General features: G+C 36.3%; 1 pseudogene; it reads right to left on the reverse strand.

Moving 5' to 3' along the window:
• Positions 1–502: 502 nt before the first annotated feature.
• Positions 503–1,125, reverse strand: LOC123230668 (annotated as a pseudogene).
• Positions 1,126–11,665: the final 10,540 nt, after the last annotated feature.

Here is an 11,665-nt window from a genome sequence, read left to right on the forward strand (position 1 = left end):
TGTTGATACTTTTATATTAAATTCAATATAGCCTTTTATTTATTTTTTATTTTTAAATTGTATTTACTTAGAAGCATCCAGAATGTCAACAAAGGAGCTGAAACTTTTTTTTTTGTAATTACAGAGTGGTATTCAGTTAACAGAACAATAATTATTTCATATGCTGCATCAAAGACAACTGAAGATGAAAATGAACTACATCCCCATATATAACTAATTTGTGCTGTGCACTAACAAGAACCAGCTTTAAATTTCCATGCCAATTTACAGCCCCCATACTGTACAGGCAAGGTTAGTGGCTATTGAAAATACCACTAAAGGACAGGATTATCTAAAGACACATTCAGTAGTGTGTTAATGTTACAAAAAAAGTCACTGTACAGTTTAAAAACAAATCTTACGCAGCCTTACATTTCAATTTTTTTTTCTTTAAAAGGAATGAGTTGTGTACAGAGGAGTTAAATACTTTCTAGACAAGAAAAAAAACTGCTCTAGAACCAACTTATTCATCATCATTGTCATCCTCATCTTCTTCTTTATCCTCCTCCTCATCTTCATCTTCTTCCTCCTTCTTCCTTTTCTTGTTCTTCTCAGCTTTGACAGCTCCTCCTTTTTTACCCACATCAGGTTTTCCTTTAGCCTGGTATGCATCAATACCCTTTTTGTACTTTTCTTCTAGCTGAGCTGCCTTCTTTTCATAAGGTTGTTGGTCATCGGCAGCAGTATGATTCCACATTTCTCCCAATTTTTTGGCCACATTTCCAATAGAAAGACCATGATGCTACCTTTTGATTTTTGGATGATACTCAGAACAGAATAAGAAAAATGCCAAAGGAGGCCTCTTTGGTGCATTGGGATCCTTAAAATTCTTTTTGTTTCTCCTTTAGGTGTCATGTAGGTTTTCATTTCTCTTTCATAATGAACCTTATCAGCTTTTGCCATGTCCTCAAATTTTCCTTTCTCTTTAGCTGACATTGTCTTCCACCATTCTGAGCATTTTTTTTAATTCTGAGAAGTTCCCAGAAACATCTGGGTGCTTCTTCTTGTGTTCCTCCCAGTAGGTTTGCACAAAGAAGGCATATGAAGACATTTCCCTCTTGTCTTCTTAGGATCACCTTTGCCCATTTTTGATTATTTCCCCTCAGCACTGCACATAGTAGCCCAGTGCCTGTCCGACTCTTACTTGCCCCGGCACTGTCTCTATGGAGTTCAATGTACTGCAGTGGCTGTGAGAGACCAATATAGCCTTTTAAAAAGAACAATCATTGCATAATAGAGGTTTTCAGTTTTGTATACACTCTTATTTTTTAGTTCTTCTTCATATAAAGAATGGGTTGTGTTTGTTGACATTTGTCAAGTTTATAGTAAAAGAAATAAATAAAAGAAATCTCTCTGCCAGGAAAGGTTTTCCCTGAGAAACCCAGAGACTGTCATGATGTTTTTTTATATAACTTGGAGGCTCATCTGGGTTGTATTTTTATTCTGAGTCCAAGCTGCCTAAAGGCATTACAGTTGACCTAGCCGGTTACATTTTCAGAAATTATAATCACTCTTTTTCTTTTTTATATATTCCCATCATCACCCTTCCCCCCTCCATGCCTACTCTCTCCCTTTATCTCATGGACCTCTAAAAGTTCCCTGACATTTTTGGCTCTCCTACATTTACTAGTCTCAGTCCTGATCACTGGAATTGTCATCCAAAGTCCTGGTATTGACCAAACAACAATGTTCTTTAGGTTTCATACACCCTAGTCTTCTCCATTGACTCTAGAGTCTAATCATATCAATGAGGACTGAGGGCAGGGAGGTTACTTAGAGATCTATTAGAATTATCTTGGGTTCCTGTGCTGCATTACAAATGTCCATGGTTTACTTCAACTTGGATATACTTCTAATCATCTCAAACACATTATGATTCAAAAAGAAGCTATCTTCGAAAATTTGACTTTCCCTCTAACTTCCCCAGTTCTAGTGTTCCCTGTCCCCCTTCCCCAGTTATCCAGGCTTGGAATGATTGACTCTGTTTATGTTTTCATCATCTTATGCCTTATGTCTACTCAGGCACTAAATTCTATACATTTTTTCCCATGGCACCACTAATATGTACCCCTTCCTTTCCTGTCCAGCAACCATTACTCTACCTCAGATCCTCATTCCCTCTGGCCTAAGTAATTCTAATAGATCTCTCAGTAATTTCCCTGCCCTCAGTCCTCATCAATATGATTAGACTATAGAGTCAATGGAGAAGAGTAGAGTATATGAAATCTAAAGAGGGAAGAAGGACATGGTTGTAAAAAGCTTTGATTGCCAAATGGAGCATCAAATGAACTAACATATAGAAAATGCATTGCAAACCTTAGAGAGCCATCATCACCATCATCACCATCATTGTCATCATCACATTCCAGAGACAATAGGGAGCCAGTGAAGGTTAACAAGGACATGATATCATCAGGTTCAGGAAGTTTACTTCTCAAGACAGAATTATTCAGATGCCTTGATGTTGAGACATTTCTGAGGTTTTAAATTTAAGTAAGCCTAAATTAGACTGAGGGGTCTGTTTCTCTGATGTTATGTCTTTGCATATACAGTCCCCTTGCCTGAAATTGTCTCGAATGAACTTTCCCTCTTTTTTCTGAGTTACTATTTATTTTTAACTTTTATATATAACAATGTAAATAGGTAATGCAACAATAATTTATTTTATTTTTATTTTTATTTAATTAAGAACATTTTTCCATGGTTACATGATTCATGTTCTTTCCCTCCCCTCCTCCCACCCCCTTCCATAGCCAATGCACAATTCCACTGAGTTTTACATGTGTCAGATAATGCAACAATAATATAATACATATTACTTGTAATAAATATATAATAAACTATAATAAATACAACCATCCAAGAGAAACAAATTCTCACATTAGCTATGTCCAAACACCAAGTCACATTCTTTTTTCTTCTCCTTTTCATCCTCCTCCTTCCCCAAGAAGGCAGGTAATATGATATCTATTGTACATATATAATCACATAATACAAATTTCCCTGTTCTCTTCCACCTTTTACAATCTTTTCTTTTCTCTTAGGGCTTGTTCAAGTCCTAACTCATCTATAAAGTCTTCTTTATTCTTCTAGTCAAAAATAATCTCTCCTTCCTCAAATTTGTCATTCCATTAGAGTATCTCCCAGATACTTAGGATACCATCAATAAATCAATCAATAAATATTTATTGAGTGTCTATTTATCATGTATCAGGTACTAGGGTTGTCACTGGAGATATAAAGAAAGAAAAATGGAAGAGTGCCTACCCTTAAGGAGCTTACATTCTGCTTCTCTCTCTCTCTCTCCATATATATATATATATATGTATATATGTATATATGTATGTAGATAGATAGATAGATAGATATAGATATAGATATAGATATAGATATAGATAGATATAGATATAGATATAGATATAGATATAGATATAGATATATAGATATATATGTGTGTGTGTATTACTCATTTCTGTGCATTACATATATATCTATATATCTATATCTATATAAATTATCTATGTACTCATACCCCCTTGATAGACTGTTAGCTCCTTCATTGTATGAGCTCTATAGTTTCATTTTTGTGCCCCTAATATCTAGCATAGTGCCTCATAGGTTGTTTGTTGAATATTATTACATAGAATTAATTAATGATTTATTGAGTGTTTTTTTTAATGGTTAGCACGGGCTAACCATACAATCATATAGGTCTACTTCTTTGTATAGACTGTTCTCATGGCTGGAATACTCTCATTCCTCATTTCTACCTCTCAGAATTCCTAGTCTCTTTTAAGTCTCAGTTCTGTTGATATCTCCTGTATGAGGTTTATTCTTATTCTTTTAATTATTATTGTAAATTTTCTCTTTCTCTTTTTTTAAAAACCCTTACCTTTCATCTTAGAATCACTACTAAGTATTGCTTCTCAGACAGAAGTGTGGTAAGGGCTAGGTAATTGGGATTAAGTGACTTGCCCAGAGTCACATGCTAAGGAAGTGTCCAAGGACACATTTGAACCTAGAACTTCTCATGTCTAGGCCTGGTTTTCTATTCACTAAGCCCTTGGCTACTCCCAATTTCCTCTTGAAATTATTTTATATTGCTTTTTATTTAAGCACAACATTTTCTCTCCCTTGTCTCAGATATATTTTTGGAATAATACCATCCATGATTTCCCCCTTTCTTTTCATGTCTTCTCCTTTTTGAGATATCTTGAGAATTGATAACTGAGTGCCCTAAACATTTTATTACACAGGTTTCTTTAGACATTAGACTGAGACTATGATCATAGAACTTTTGCACAATTCTATCAGAAATAGAATTGAGTCAAGTGGTATATCTGACATTGAATACATTTGAAATGGGTTACCTTAATTGCTTGCTATTTTTATCTTATGTAAATTTATTTCATTTTGAAACCGAAAACAAGGATTTTTCCCTTCATATAGTGTTAATGATGATTTATTGAATGGATGAGTTAATGAAAGAGTGAATGATCTTGGGAAAATGAAATGAATTGCCTGAAAAGCCAATTCAAAAAGAGTAAATTGACATCATTTTGAGACTTTAAAAATGTATAGAATTCAATATTCTTTATAAATAACCAGAATCAATTGAGCAACTGGATATTTCTCTTGGAGCAGAGATTGGTGAGAGAATATAAGAGCTCTCTTACATTGTTTGATAAGGGGATGGTTTATATTTTTCTACTTGATATCAGAGATTAGAATTGGGAGCAACAGGTAAATTTTCCAGCAAGTTTGGGCTCAAACTTGTTAGGAAATTTCTTGAACTATGTCAAAGTGGAATGGATCACCTCAGGAGACAATGAGTTCCTGCTTATTAGAAATCTTCAAGCTAAACTGGATGACTATTTCTCAGATAGTTTGTAGTGGGGATCCTTTCCAACTTTGAGATTATGCTATTTGGTGTAATAGAAACTCTTAGAGAAAATGTGCAGTAATTAACTAGAGATTAGAAAGACAAATGTCCTCTTCCTTCTTCTTTTTTATTCTCCCTCCTTTCTCTGTCCTCCTTCCTTAGCTTTTCCTTTTCTCTTTCTTCCCATCCTCCTTCTTTCTTCTCCTTATTTCTTTTCCATTGCTGCCTTTCTTCCTTCCCTCCCTTCCTCCTTCCTTCCTTCCTTCCTTCCTTCCTTCCTTCCTTCCTTCCTTTCTTCCTTCCTTCCTTCTTTCCTTCCTTCCTTCCTTCTTTCCTTCCTTCCTTCCTTCCTTCCTTCCTTTTTTCCTTCCTTCCTTCCTTCCTTCTTTTCTTCTTCATTGAACATACTACCCTTTAAGAAAAACTGGTGTGTATTTGTGTATATATATGTGTGTGTGTGTATATAAATATATTATTTTTATCCCACATGAAGTGGATTTCATAAAAAAAGAAAACTCCACAGCTCTATACGAAAATTGCCCAATATCAAGCTTTTTCTTTGCAAAAGACAGTCTCTAGTTCTGAAAAGGGCAAGTGTCTTGTCTTAAAAAAATAAAAAGGGACCTGTCTTTGAAGTCCTCCCTGCTCTATTTTCTGATTATATAACCCTTAAAAGACCTTTATTCACTGTAGACATGGAATGGTACATGAGTTTGCTTCTCAGAAGCAGTGTTCCCTTAAAAATGGATTTATACCTACTGAAAATAGGGAGAAAAAAATGCTCCTGTATTTTTTTCTTTAATAGAAAATTTCATTTGATGAGCATAGAGCAGAAACTGCCTGATTGTAAAAACATGGAGGGAGACCCTCGATGTAAGAGCACATTTCTTTTCAGTCTGGTTTGTGGTGCAGACTGAGAAAGCTGCCACCAGCCTGGGCCCCAGAGAGACTTAGGACTGAACCATCCTGAGGAGGAAGCCTTTGCTGACATTAGACAAGGAAAACCAGTGCTTTGGCTCTTCTGCTTCTCTTAGAGAAATTATGTAAATGAGTTGCCCATAGCATGAAGTCCTTATTTCATCATAATTTCTCTCCAGCGTTTTCCCCAGTTCTTTTCCAGTTGGTTTCTTGCACATCTTTTGTTTTCCCTCTGAATTAGACAGTGGACTCTCCCAGACATAATGGGTTTTGACCAGGCCACAGGGATAAATCCGTCTCATCAAAACATAGGTTTTGGCCCCCCAAAATAGAAAGAAGAGAGTTGAAAAACATAAGGATGAGAAAACAACAACAATATTATTCAGAGCTGGAAAATCACCAGGTACTTTTATTCTTTGAAATTTTCATTATAATAATAAAAATCATCATCATCATTTATATGACACTTAAAAGTTTAAAAGCTCTTCCCTTATATTATATGATCCATACAACATCCTTGGGATGAGTGCTAGAGTTATCATTTTCACACATTAATAAACTGAGGCTGGGAGAAATTAATTGACTTGCCCAAGTTGCACAGTAAATAAAAATGAGTGGTGAGATAAAAAAACCCAGGATTTCTAGACTGGTTCACTTGGGATGAAAGAACTGAAGTTGACCCTAGAGCTGTTGCCACAGTCACTGCCATGCTCGAAGCTTTGAAAAAATAACTCAGTTGACTGGCCAAGAAGCATTTAGGTAGAACCACAGAATTGGGATATGAACAAGAGATACAAGAAGGAATTTGGAAATATAGGATGCATATAACACATGTGTGTGTGTATGTTACTCATGTTCTTCATAAAGTCTTCCCTTAGAATCCTTAGAATTGGGGGCAGCTGGGTAGCTTAGTAGATTGAGTCAGACCTAGAGATGGGAGGTCCTAGGTTCAAATCTGGCCTCAGACACTTCCCAGCTGTGTGACCCTGGGCAAGTCACTTGACCCCCCATTGCCTACCCTTACCACTCTTCCACCTAGGAGCCAATACACAGAAGTTAAGTGTTTAAAAAAAAAAAAGAATCCTTAGAATTCTCATTCTGTACCTGTATGTGCATACATATGTAAACATATATATGCAAAAACATACATACATATATACACATAAATGTCTGGTCTTCTCTTGGTTTCTTTGCCTTAAACTTCTTGCCACTCCAGCTCATTATCTATTCAGCTGCTCAAGTGATTTTTCTAAGGCACAGGTCTCATACAATGTATGTGGAAATGTATGTGCATACGTGTGTGTATGTGTGTGTGTGTCTGTGTGTGTGTGTATCTACTGGACTGTGAATTCTAAGGAATACTTTATGAAGGACTGGAGTGGACCCTTGAAGGATGAATGGAAGAGGAGTAGGGAGGTCATTCCAGGCAAGAACACTGCTATCAAATGCAAAGTCATCAGGAGTGTGGTGTACATGGAGATAGAAAAGAAGGATTACTTAACTAAAATGAAAAGACTCAGATTAGGGAATAAAAGAAGATAAAGGTGATTAGCTAAGGTATGATCATATTTCCGGAGCCTTGAATGTCAGACAGAAGATTTGCTTATTAAATTACTACTACAAGAAAAGATTCCATTTCTATGCATTTTAATATTTATCTATATATTTTTCCAACACCTCTTTGATGTAGGTAGTATATTATTGCCTTCATTTAGCAGTTGAGGAAACAGAAATTTAAGAAGAGGAAGTGAATTGGCTGCAGTCACTCAGTTGGTAAATGTGAGGCCCAGAATTTGAATCCAGGACTTCTAACTCAAAATATAATGTTGTTGTTTTTTTAAACCATTTGATGCTACCTCTACCAAAGCCCATAGGCAATCATTATACTTTCTTGGGAGTGGAGAGAAAAACTAGAGTTTATAAAGTAATTGTTCTTCCCATCCTAATTTTGCTAGGATTGAAAGGCCAAGAGTTGTTCTAGTATGTTTGATATATTCCTTTACTTTAATGAACCACAGAATTTGAGAGTTGGAAAGGGTCTAGGTTAGCCACCTAGTACAACCTTTATGCCAAAGGAATCCTTATTATTACAGCCCCCAAAAGAGACCAGCCAACCATCCAATTAGTCAATAAGCATTTAAGCACCCACTATGTTTCAGGTTCTGTGCCAGGAGTTAGGGATTCAAAAAAGGAGCAAAATTCAGCTCCTCAAATTCAGCACCTCAAGGAGCTCACAGTCTAATGGGGGAGATAACAAGGACACAGATATATACAAAGATGCTATGGACAGGATAAATGGGAAATAATTAAAAGAAAAGGCACTAGAATGAAGATGGGTTGGATGAAATTTACTGTAGAAAATTGAATTGAAGTTAGAAAGATGTGAGTTTGAAATCTGGTCTCAAATACTCACTAGCCTTTGTGACCTTGGACAAGTCACTTGAACCTCTGCTGCTTTTGTTGCCTCATCTGTAAAATGAAGATGATAGTAACATCCTGACCAAGTTGCTACGAGGATCGAATGAGATAATATTTGTAAAATGTTTAGCACAGTGCCTGAGTCAGTGCCATATAATTGTTTGCTGCTGTTATTATGGTACAACTATTATTAGTAGTAGTATTATTTCTTATCTATAATGTATGGAGTTTCCTGGGGCAGAGTTCCCTATATGACTAGGAGATTTCAAAGAAACACAGGACCATGGATTTTTGGACTGAAAGGGGGCTATATAGTTAGAAACATCTTGAACCCCTAAAACTACATTACCCAAAATTCCTTTCTATATTACCTAGAATGCTTTTCCCTTTGTGTACGTTTGCGTCTTCATGTATTGGTTTATGAGTTCTGAAACTCCTCCTTCTTCCTCTCTTCTTCAGGAGCATGGCTGAAGTTAGTTTAGCACCTTTTCACTCTAGTTTTTTTATGTTCGTTTATTATTAATAAAACTTTATAAAATATAATAGTTATCGAGTATTACCTTTATAGGATCATATATATACACATATATGTATTTATATATAAAATATCATCTTTATAGGGCCTTATAAGAAAACTAGTCCAACATTCCCAAATTGTTTTTTTACATATGAGAAAACCGAGGTCAAGAAAAATTTCACTTTCTGTCACATAGGCCAACTCAGGATTTAAACACAAGTCCTTGATTCCCAAACCAATATTCTTTCCTCTGTATATTGAAAAATCATGTGTCCAGTCTTGGGTCCATAGACTGTGATGGATGGGATCTTACAGGGCCATCTAGTCTAAATCCTTCATTTCACAGATGAGAAGACTGATGCCCATCCAGGTGAGAAGACTTGCTCAAAGTCACACAGGTAGCAAATAATATCTCCAGGATTTGAAAGATTCAGGTCTGATAATCAGATCCTCCTGACTTCAAAGCTGGCCCTTTCTCTTCCACACTGTGCCACCCCTGTAAAACTCCCTCAAAACACCAAATTAAAATGCAAAGGCGGTCAGACCTCAGATTATAGTATCATTTCTGAGCACTGCTGTCGTTGTGGGGGAGCCTGAAGACTAATTTAGAATTTCATAGAAGAAAAATTACAGTTAAAAAAAATTTCCAGGACAGTCAGTTCTAACATAGACATTGCAAATTAAATTAGGTTATTAGTTACAGAAGAATGTTGAAAGTCTTGCTGGAAGAATTTAATGCCTGTTGGGTTCAATATTAGTTTCAGTATCAACGGTAATCATGATTCTATTTTGAAAACAGGATTTTAAAATAGAGTTCATCAACACTTTCTATTATGTCTGCTTCCCCACTCTGAACCCAGAAGTGCCATGCCTTCCTCTTAGATAGCGTCGCCTGGATTTAAGCTCATATCAAGGTCACCGTGTGACGCCTGTGTAACAGATGTCATGTTTTAAGCTATATAGGACTCCCTTCTTCCCGATGCTCAATGCGTTCTCATTGTAACTTAGGCATTTAGACCATATTATTTTTCTTCCAATGACATAAGCTCTTGGGGGAGAATCTGGGTCATAAAAACTCATTTTCATGGGCACTTAGACACATAGTACATTACTAAATATGATTGATGTGGTAGTTTATTTACAAGTATGTATCGCTATTTAAATGAGAGCTTTCTTGGCTGGGAAATTCCCATCCTTTGTATGTGGTTTTTACCTGGGGAGTGAAATCCCTTTGCTCCTGAGAAGTCTATGGAGGCTCCCCATGGATAGGGGCTCTTATTGCTTAAGACAAAAAGGATAAAAAATGTGCTGAGGCCCATGGTTTTTTCCTTCCCAATGATTTTATGTCTTTGTACATGGAATTGACTAGCAGCAGGAGGAGGATTTGGATGGAGTCTGATGCAGGCTTTTCAAACCTGCCTCTTGGCACTCTCCCAGGCCTTCTTAATCAGACCGAATGGGTTCTCTCACCTCGCAAGTATTCTTTTGTTCTCAGTCATATCTTGTGTTTTTAGATACGGAATTTTCTCTCTGCCCAAAGAACTCAGGTGCTAGACTATTAGATAAGGCATTGTCATTCCCTGCCACTGGATTTACTAAAATGATGCATTGATGAGACATCATATTTCCCCATGAAATTAGGGGGTGAGATTGCTATGACCCTATCTAAATGTATTTTTAATGACATTTACTCCAATTGGAAAAGAAAAAAAAAATAGATGAATATCATAACATGTCTTTTATCTTGAAAAGGCCAAAATATTACACTAAAAATGATCCTATATGCAAAATAAGCCTTCTGGGAAATACAATACTCAACCTTGTTGAAATAATAATAATTGACATTAGAAGATAAAAGCTGCTGTCTATCAGAGTTTCATCTAAATATGACGGGTTACATAAGTGTCTTCTTGCACTTATCAAATGACGTATGAGGCTTTAAAAAAATCAGATTGTACAATAATGAAATGACCAAATCCTGAGATTATTCATCAAAATGTACACTGTAATCCTTAAGACTGGGAAACAGGTTGCAAAAGGCACATGTGATGAACTCAATCTGCAGATTTTAACTGAGCCCCAAACAAAAGCTGGATTCACTACAAAATCCAACATGGCATTCAATTCCATACTTGGAGACAATAGGGAAGACCAATTATTAGTCTCTTAATGTAAGGGGAGGAAAAGGGGTTTTATGGGTTCAATATATTAAAGATGGTCCCCAGAGGATTGAACTATTGTCAATCCTCAATTAAGAATAATCTCAAGTCAAAATTGACATTTATGGAAGTTTATTTACAAGTAAGAAGAGAGAGAGGAAATAAGGAAATAAGAATCTAGCCCAGTAGGTAATTTATTACAATCCTCTAATTAATCCAGGTAGATCTTAATTAACCCTCAGTCAAGAGTCAGAGGGCCAGAGGCCCCGAGGTGAATGAAGCAAAAATTCATTTACAGAGTCTATTAAAAGAAGTTTCTTAAGAGAAGTTCAGGAAGATTCAGTCTTTAAACTCACCACATGGAATTCAAAAGAAGATATTTAAAGTAGTCTCACCAAGGTCTCAGCACTCCTTCATGGACCAGAAGAGCTCCTTCATCAGCTGCGCTCTTCACCAGAAGCTACTAGTTGACTGAGGGTCTTCTCCTTTTAAAGGGGTCACTTATGTGTCACTTCTTGTGCCTTCCTCCTAATTTGCATGTCCAATCACAATAGCCACTTCTCATAGAACACCTAGGGGGTGGTCAGTAGATTCTGATTCGTCACTCACTCTAGCACACGTGCTTTAAGACCTCCCAGAATTGGAGGTGCTCTCACCTTTGGTGATTAAATCTAAAGATGGGCAATATAGTCTTAATCTATTTATCACATTAATATGTTGTCTATTATGGCA

Source organism: Gracilinanus agilis, chromosome 1 (genome assembly GCF_016433145.1).
Source record: "Gracilinanus agilis isolate LMUSP501 chromosome 1, AgileGrace, whole genome shotgun sequence".
In the NCBI taxonomy this organism is placed as follows: domain Eukaryota; kingdom Metazoa; phylum Chordata; class Mammalia; order Didelphimorphia; family Didelphidae; genus Gracilinanus; species Gracilinanus agilis.